The sequence below is a fragment of the Rousettus aegyptiacus genome, unplaced genomic scaffold, assembly GCF_014176215.1.
Source record: "Rousettus aegyptiacus isolate mRouAeg1 unplaced genomic scaffold, mRouAeg1.p scaffold_m13_p_1, whole genome shotgun sequence".
Taxonomy (NCBI): domain Eukaryota; kingdom Metazoa; phylum Chordata; class Mammalia; order Chiroptera; family Pteropodidae; genus Rousettus; species Rousettus aegyptiacus.
In genome coordinates, this window is record NW_023416284.1 from 165118383 (window position 1) to 165127780 (window position 9398).

At 41.7% G+C, this 9398-nt stretch overlaps 1 long non-coding RNA gene across 1 annotated transcript; it reads left to right on the forward strand.

Moving 5' to 3' along the window:
* Nucleotides 1-3128: 3128 nt before the first annotated feature.
* LOC107505425 lies at nt 3129-8554 on the forward strand. Its single transcript, XR_001595708.2, has 3 exons — nt 3129-3773; nt 6284-6564; nt 6741-8554. It is a non-coding gene; the product is annotated as an uncharacterized LOC107505425 (long non-coding RNA).
* Nucleotides 8555-9398: the final 844 nt, after the last annotated feature.

A 9398-nucleotide genomic window follows, 5' to 3' on the forward strand; every position in this document is an offset into this window, starting at 1 on the left:
CCAGAGAACAGAGAGAGAACACGGAGGGAAGCCAGACCTGGCGTGGGTTTGGATTGTCGCATGAGGTCAACTGGAAGCCTTCGGAGGACTTGAACAATGAAGTTACTTATTTGATTTTTGTATGAAGAAGGGGTGGAAGGAAGGAGGAGTTTAATTAAAAGGCCACTGCGGTGGTCTAAGTAATGTCGCCAGGTATCTGTCTCCAGATGTACGTCTTCATGTAAGAGAGAAATTATAATGGCTTGGACTCTGGGAGAGTAGTGAGTAAAAAGGGAAGTAGATTTGAGATTTATTTGGAAGGTATGATTTGCAAGACTAAGTTATTCATTGTATTGAGGAGAGGATAATTCTGCTCTCTGCCTAGAACAACTGGGTGATAGAAGAGGGGTTTTCTAGAAGAAAGAAACTGTGACAACAGAAAGAATGGAGAAGAAGCTAAAAAAGGATGTCAAGGGTGAAACACGTTGTACAATCAAGTAATATATGCACACGACATTTAAAGGAACTGCACTCCCTCACAAAAAGAACTCACACACCAAAAATCAGTAATAAGTAACAGAAAAACTCATAAAGAGAGTATCTCTTTACTAAAAACTGAAATTTCTGCTGGCAAAAACTTGAAGTAGGGCTGTGAATTTTTCTGTACAAACTTACAAAGATTAATTCACTGTCATTTAAAAACAGTTAATGCCTCCTGGCTTTTGGAGGGGAGTGTGGAGAAATAGCCTCTGGGAACAATCATAAAATCTTAAGGCAGACAAGGGCTGGTCCTGTGGTGTCAGCTTGCTTTGACAAAGTCATAAATACACTCTCTTTGAGAAGAAAAATCCTTTTTGGAGATGATCTGTGTCTTTTCAGAGGTCTTTTTGATTCAGAAAATGACAAAGCTAGAATTAAAAACTGGCGAAAAATAAGCTAAGTTCTTATTTAATTTGGGGCAGATGAGCAGAATGATCCAAAGATAAACAACCACCTCTAGGTTTCAGTGATTCTACCTGGGCACCTGTGCTCCCAGGGTCACTGAGGTGTTGTCTCATGCTTTACTTTAACTGTTTGGATGTGGTCGTAGGCTTTGCAATAACGTCTCTGGAGTCTAGGTAGAGAATGGGGTCATAATTATAGGCACTCCTTCAATATTCTTTCTTGTAGACTCTGAAAGGATAGAGAAAAACTTTCTAGTACAGGTAACTGCCAAGAAAATGAAAAGGTAATCTCTCTTAATTTTATTTTAAAGGTATTTTCTTAGTATTAATAATAATAGATGAAATCATTATCTCCTACTGGGAAAAAAGACCTTTAAATACAGAAATTGTCACTCGCTGGAATTGACCATAGAATGAGTGGCTTCTAACACTTTGTTTTCAGTGTATCTGGGTTTAGTGTAAACTATTTGTCACATGAAAATCCTAGATGAAGGTGCCTGTGTCTGAAAAGAAAGTAGAACAGTGAGAGGCTGGTTTTTGACCTGTCTTAACTCTGTTTGTGGAGACACTGCTTAATGGCCCAGAGCACAGAACCAGGAGCCAGATGATCCGGCGTTTGAGTGCTAACTCACCTCCTACCACCACCAGAGTTCTAGTCATGTGATCTTAAGCAGGGTACATCGGTACTCGGTGCCTGTTTCCTCATTAATATTAGAGTAATAATTTTCCCCTTTCTAGATTCTTGTATGGATTAAATGGCATACTATTTAAAACAGGTCTTCCTGTGCTGTGTTACGTAAGTGTAAGCATAAACATATCCACACCGGGTAACTGAGCTGGAGCTGGTGTTTGTTTGAGTTTTAGCTCTTCATAAATGAACTGTAGGAGGATGTGGTGACTTGATAAATGGGGCAGCTCTGAGAGCAAAAGTTTGTACCTAATTCTTTGCAAGAGCGTTCCTGGGTTGCCTTAGGCTCCTAACACAAAGGATATAAAAAGACCTATTTTGCAAAGGACTTGATAACGTTTCGATACTTTTGACCCTATTATGTTTAATCTAGCTGATGGTGATAGTCACATATTATTTCAGGAGCTAGAAAAAGCAATAAATGATGGCTCATATTTTAAAAATTAATTTAATGTTTATCAGGAATCTACCACATGCAAAGCACTTGTGAGGCTTGTGGGAGGAACTTTGCGAGGCTTGTGGAAGGAATGCAAAAATCCTAAAGTATGACTGCTTCCACCAAAGTAGCTTATAGGAGAGGTGAGTATATATTCAGAAAACAAATGAATCATGCTGGGTGGTGGCAGCATCGAATGTAAGTAAAAATAAAGCTTTCCAGCCTCACGTTTCAAATTCAAATGCTGAAGTTACAGCCCAGCAGCCACTTTAAAGCCCCAAGAATATGCCAGAAGTTGAGAATTTTCCTGGCCCTGGGGCAATAGGTTAGAGACAGGAGAGCAGGTCTGACAGAAGAGCCTGCTTTTAAATTCCACCAAAGCGTGGAAGTGGTAGAGGGGCTACTCAGACGGCCCTGTAGAGCAAGATGAATAACAGGCATATTCCTTTGGAATACACTCTGATTTTGGGGAGCTAATTGTTTCATAAGAGAGATAAGACATAGGCCAAAAAACTTACCATTTCACTCTCTGCTTAAAACACTTTAATATCCTCCAGGACACAAGCAAAGCATGTAGGATTGTTCATGACTTGGCTCCTTCCTGTCAGCATAAGTTAAGGATGCTTGAAGTCACAAGTAATAAAACATTCACTGAACGGTGGCTTCCTCCAGTGTGTCTCGAGCTCTAATATACCTTTCAGTCACCAGGCCTTCTTATCAAAATACGCGTTACATTTAGGAGGTCTGTGGTGGGACCCGAGATTCTGCATTTCTAACCCGCTCCCAGAGGATGATACATACTGTGGGTCTGCGGCCTACAGTTTGAATAGGGAGTCCGCTAAAAAGTGCAATTTTCCATCCTTCATATAACAAGAAACTTGAAAGTAGTTCTAGATTTGGTTCAGAAAAACAGTCAGTGCTCTGGGATCGACACATTCAGGAATTGGCAAATTATAATCCGCAGGCCAAAACTAGTTCATTGACCGTTTTTGTAAATAAAATTTTATTGGAACGCAGCCATGCTCATTTGTGTATATGTTGTCTGTGTCTGCTTTTATCCTAGAACAGCAGAGTTGTGACAGAGACCACAGGGCCATAAATCCTAAAATATTTATGTTCACCTAACCATTTACAAAACAAGTTTGCTGACTCCTAGCTTAGATGTTATTATTTACTCTGGACTTGGGCCCATCGCCTCTCCCAAACTCACTGAGGACCCTGTTAAATGGGGGAGAAAAGCAACATGGCTACAGCGTGGCTCCTCTCCCTCACACCCTGCCATCCTTAACATGCAACTCATCTTCCGGCCGTGCCATACTCTTGGCAGTTCTTCAAAGGAATGGTGCTTTGTTGCAGCTTCAGAAAATGCCTTTTGAGGACAGTGAGAAGATCACTGGAGCAGAATGTTTGCCTATGATAGTATACAGATCTACAGCTGGGCAGGTCGTAATGGGAGTGACATGGAAGATGGCCTCAGGTTCCAAGCAGAAGAGTTTGGACAAACAGCCGGTGGGGCACGCTGAAGGTTTTTAAAGCATGAGATCAGGTTGTTGTTTTATAGATATAACTCAGGTTAACACAGGGTAGAAAGACCTGTTGTGTTAGTCTGCTCAGGCTGCCATAACAAAATACCATAGAGTGGGTGGCTTAAACAACAGAAATTTATTATTTCACAGTTCTGGAAGCTAAAAGTCCAAGATCAAGGTACTGGAACATTCCATTTCTGGTGAGTACTCTCTTCCTGGCTTTGTAGATAGCTGCTTTCTTGTGGTGACTTCACATGACTTCTGTGCACTAAGAGAGAGTGTGGGGGGAGGGAGAGAGAGGAAAGAGAGGGGTCGCTGGTGTTTCTTCCTCTTCTTATTGGGTTAGGGGCCCACCCTAATGACCTCATGTAACCTTAGTTACCTTCCTAAACACCCTGTCTCCAAATATAGTCACATTGGAGGTTAGGGCTTCAACATAGGAATTTAGGTGGATACAATTCATCCCATAACAACCAATAGAAAAAGAAATTTAGGTAAGACGACAGATTGTACCACTAATGAAACATTAGAGGCTGAAAAGACAAGGACCTGACTCAGAGCAGTGGGCTACAGGAATAGCAAAAGAGGATGTAAAAAAAAACCCTAAAACTATAGGTCTTGGTAACCGAATGAATTTAAGCAAAGGCTGCCTCTGACAGCTGCATTGAAAGCCTCGTGATTAGGGAATAGAGGAGTCACAGTTAACAGAAAAATGAAGATGTGGGAGCAAGAGCTTCTTTGGGCAAATATGATAGTTTGGGATTTAGTCAGTCTGAGATATTGTGAGGTTATCCAGATGTAGTTGGGGGATGATTAATTCCTCCGTCCTTAACTGAATACTATTTAAAACACCGTTAATCAATAAGTTTTTTTTTTTTTTTTGGTTGACCTCACAGATTGCAAGGACCTTGTCTGCTTACAACCCCTTATTTTTTATTTTTTGTGCCTACAGTACCTGGTCTTCCTAGGTGTCTCCCATCCAAGTACTAACCAGATTCGACCCTGCTTAGCTTCTAAGATGAGACAGGGTCAGGCTTATTCAGAGTGGCATGGCCATAGACCTAATCAAGAAGTTGTTGATATTGAATTGTTAAAAAAAAGTCATCGCACTCTCCCCTTGAACCTATTTAATTATTTGTAGGAATGACCATCAGGTTCTTCATTATCTAACCCAACCACATATGTTAGTTAGGATTTAAATCAAGTTCTCTTATTCTGATCGGTGATATGATTCTATTTCCACGGTATGTTACAAGCACTATCCTGTATAGAGATATTTGGTGGATATTCATTTATGTATGCATTCAAGTGACAAAAACATAGTAAATACAAGTTAATTACAAGATACAGTTCTAGACACAGGAATTTGAAGATATCTAAAAAGGAGCTAACTCTAGTCTGCATCAGAAGTGAGCTTAATAGTACTGTTTTGAACATGCTGACTCATTTTCTCATCTAAACCTTCACTTCAGTTTTCTTTAACTGTAAGAAAAGAAGAGGCAGTAGCATTCTGAGAAGGATCTAGTTTGCCACACCAAAGTTAAAGAGGAGGGTGGTAGAGGAGATAGGCTAAGTGATGATATCTCTGAGAGTCGATTTGACAGCCCTACCTGGTGGGATTTGGCTCTTGAAGAAGCAAGACGGAGATACAGCCTGAAAACAGGGCGCAACCGCAACAGAAACCTACGATACCTGTGTCTTATGTTTGCTTTACTCGTGGAGACTGTAGATTGTAAAGGTTCACCCCAGCCTGCCTTCTTTAGTCACTGGAAGAAGAACAAGTCAAAGCAAAAGAACTTCGGGATCCTCCTAGCTGTTTCCTAGGAGTTATTATTTCTTATAATAGAGCCTCTTCGAAACACTCTGAACTCGATGCTCTGAATTCCAAACGTCTCAAACGATGCAGTCTGTCTTTTGTAGCTACAAGGCCACTTGCGCCGCTCTGCTTTCCCACAGTTGGCTTTGCAATTTCTTTTCACATATGCTCTGTGTGCAAGTAAAATGACCTTATCCCAATGCCTTTTGACTATCTCTACTTTGAATCAATAAATATTTACTATCTCCACATGGCATGGGTGACCTTCGGCCTGGAGCTGTGAGTTAAGGATGAATGAGACTTGAACTTTGCCTTTAAATATTCAAGCCGGCAATGGACAAAGGACACAATTATGCAAGGGATTGCTAACCTCAGGACTCAGTAAGACTTTGGGTGGAAGTCAGCTTCTCCACCTACCAGCTCCAGCAAGTTATTTAAATTCTAAGTTCCTGTTTTTTCCTCCACAAATGGGCATGATAATAATATCTACCTCACAGGAGTAATTAAATAGCAGATGTATAGCGCCTGACACCTAGAAAATACTTAATACAAATTAGTTTTATTGTTTTTATTGTGATCATTTTTCCCATAGGAAGACTTTCTTTCTGAACTTCCTTCTTCCCATGCTTTTTCGTTCTACCTCATAACTGCCCAGGGTTCTTGCATAGAGAGATACACTGCAGAGGACCTGAGATCAAGCAGAACCCTGACTACAGATACGCAAGGACCGCGGGCAATGACGTCGTGTTTCAATTTATTCTGCTTTGGTCCTATTTTTATCTTCTCATTCCTGACTTTCGAGAATCATTTGTTGTAGAAAAAGACAAAGAACTTTATTACACAGCTTGAGACATCTACTCAATAAATATTTATTTTGTGACTTCTGTGTGCCAGGCCCTGAGTCAGTGCTGGGGATACCGCAGTGCCCGTGGCAGCCGCCGGCTCTGACCTCCTGGAACACACAGCCCAGCCAACGGCGAGCACTTAATGGCAAGCGGAGCTCTGAAAGTGAAAGAAATGGGGCTCAGCCTCGACTGTGAGGCATCACCTTGACCTTCCTCCAAGAACCACACTGGGAACCTCATCTGCAGGGTGGCAACTGTCAATTGCCCAAACTGGAAATCCAGGATGAAATGAACAACTGAAAATTTGAAAGCTAAGCCAGGGATTAAGCGGTAGGATATTAAAAGTTCAATTATGTCATTGGTTTTAAATTGCAAAAGAGTATGGGCAAAAAGATAGTTTTAACCTTTCCAAATTGTTTCCTGGCCAGGAATGTTAGTTCACAAAAAGTAATCTGACGATGAAAGGGTGATTGTTGATATTTCCTGTGCCTTTTCTCAATTCTCAGGATGATGATTCTCAGGAAACCACCAACTGTGACCAAACTATGAATTGGACCCAAACGTGGCACAGTCGGAGAGCACCAACTTCATCACTGGAATGATCGGAAGTGCTCTGAATTCACTAAGTAAGCAAAGCAGAGCCAGTCTCCATGAAAATGGTAGTTCTAATGGTCACAGCCTCTGCAGTGATTTTATTTAAAAATAGCAGCCAGCTGCCTAGCCATCTGGTCAGGAACTGATTGCCATCCCTTGAGATTCAGGAAGTCATGATTGTCAAATCACAGCTGAACAGGGCTGAGTGGAGGTGGGGGCACTGAGCCCTGCTTTATAACTACCCTCTCATTGCAATGAGTCAGGTGTTGGGCCAGGACCCCGCTGAGCTCAGGTTCAGCCCCTCACACACGGCTCCCTCTGTGATGGCAGAGGCTGCCTGGATCCACATTTTGAAGATGTCACAAATGATGAATGAAGCAAACCTCCAAGTATTCTAGGACGGACAAGGCTCAGAGTGTAATAAAAAGAACTAACGGTTGTTGAACATTTACTCAGTGTCTTACAGAGCTGTAAATCCCACTTGAGTTACCTAGTAACCACTATGCTAACTGGTTAAAATGCAAGCAGTCCCATAAGGCAGTGAGTGGGGAGAGGTTGGAGAAAAACAACTGTCCTCGGAAGATTTAGATAAGAATTCAGAAACTGAGACCAAGGCAAAGGTACAGCTATGTGAATTAAGAGAGATTAGCAGTCTTAGGGGCACCTAAAATCAGGTGCCATGTTAAAAGAATCAGGGTAAAAGAAAGCTGAGAGGAAGGCAAAGAGGGACTTGAAAAATGATGTGGGAGGTTAAAGGTAGGTTTGAGATCTGGTTTCCAGATCTATCTCAGAGACAGAGAGAGAGAAAGCAACTGTTTCCTTACCAGCTGCTGAACGCCTGCCAGGCTAGGAAGAGGGCTCAGGTTGCTCAAACGCTTCCTGATTCATGACTCTTGCATTAGCAACTGGGGCCAGCAGAGAGGGCAGGAAGGAGATGGGATGGGCAGGCGGGTTGTAAAGTGCAACAGGTCAAGGGCTGTCATTTACTGGGAAAGGAACACCGAGTCCCATGCCAGACTGAGGCCCTTCTGGGGAAAAATTAGGATTACTTCAGGCTTTTGGAGAAAATGTACTTTCATTTTTACCAATTAACATTTTCTCCCCCTCACTCCAAATAGGTGTTCCTTTCCCATCTAGGACAGGCAACTGACAGAATAGCAAATTTGCGAAGCTCTTTGTCATTAGTGGGAAAGGAAGTGACTCCTGGGTCACTTATGAAGTGCAGCTGTACATTCAGGAAGTATGGCAGGCTTGTTCCCCATCTGAAAACTCAAGAGAGTAAAACTACACCATGAAGAAATAACAGGGAATCTTTGGGGTCCACTCCTCACTCCTCATGCCTATGGAGTTTGGCAGGAAGCATAGTGAGGTCTGGAGAGGGGACATTGTCATCAAAACAGCATGGGTTTGGGGTTCTAGTATTTACTCTGCTAGCTCCTGATTTATGAGGTTTGGAGCAATAGAGCTGCTCTTTCAGCTCCTGCTCTGTCTGTATCCCTAAAATGAGGAGGTTGCATTTTACGATGCTGAGGAATGTTAGGGTCAGATAAGATGATGAGAAATTCTCTCCTCCCCTGTATTCCCAGACACCTCAGCCAAAAACCAGGGAGTCATGGGAGTTGCTTTGCTCCTTTGTTTCTCACCTCCTACTGTTTCCACCTCCCGAGTCCCTTGAATCTACTCCTAATTTTCTTTCCCAATTGCCCCTGCCTTATGTCAGACTCTCATGGTCTCTCACCTGGATACACTGGTTCTCAGTGGCCAAGTGTTTTTTTTTTTTTTTTTTTTTTGCTCCAGCCTCATTCACTCTCTCAATCACCATTAAATAGCTTCTAGAGAGGAGGCATTCTGTCTTTTCTTTCTGTATCATCATATGCATCAAGCATGATAATATGGAATAGGCTCCCTCCAAAATGTTTGACGGGTGAAAAACTAGATAGAGAAATGAATTAACTGCACAGCATGTGCAAGCATCTTTTTTACAAGATAGTGTATGAATGCACACTATTCTTTTTCAGTCCAAAAAGCCTGCATACTATGTATCTGGCACTGAGCTAAGCTCTGAAAATATAGAGATGAGTTAGATGTAGTCCCTGATTTCACGCCTTCTGGAGACCTGGGGAAAAATTGATAATGGTAACTCTAGTCTGAAGGTAGTCTGCAAGTGGATTTCCTTCTCCCTCAAGAGACTTCAGGTTTTTAATTTTATTTTATGGCTTTCAACTGATTGGATGAGGCCCACCTACATAATGAAGTGTAATCCGCCTTACTCGAAGTCTACTGATTTAAATGTTAATTATATCTAAAAAATATTTTTACAGCACATTAGGCTGATGTTCGACCTAATATCTTGGCACCAAAACCTAGACAAATTGACACAGAACCATCCCTCAGGTAAGCAGGCTGTCAATGGCAGCACAATATACACTGTTGTATGCCTACAAAGTGAGTTAAATCATTCTTTAATGAGAAGTTTCTCTAGGTTCTTTAATATCTCAATTAACATTTGTTAACTGCTCTCCCTGTATATGCCTTGCAGTCTACTGGTACTTCCATATGTATGTCATTCA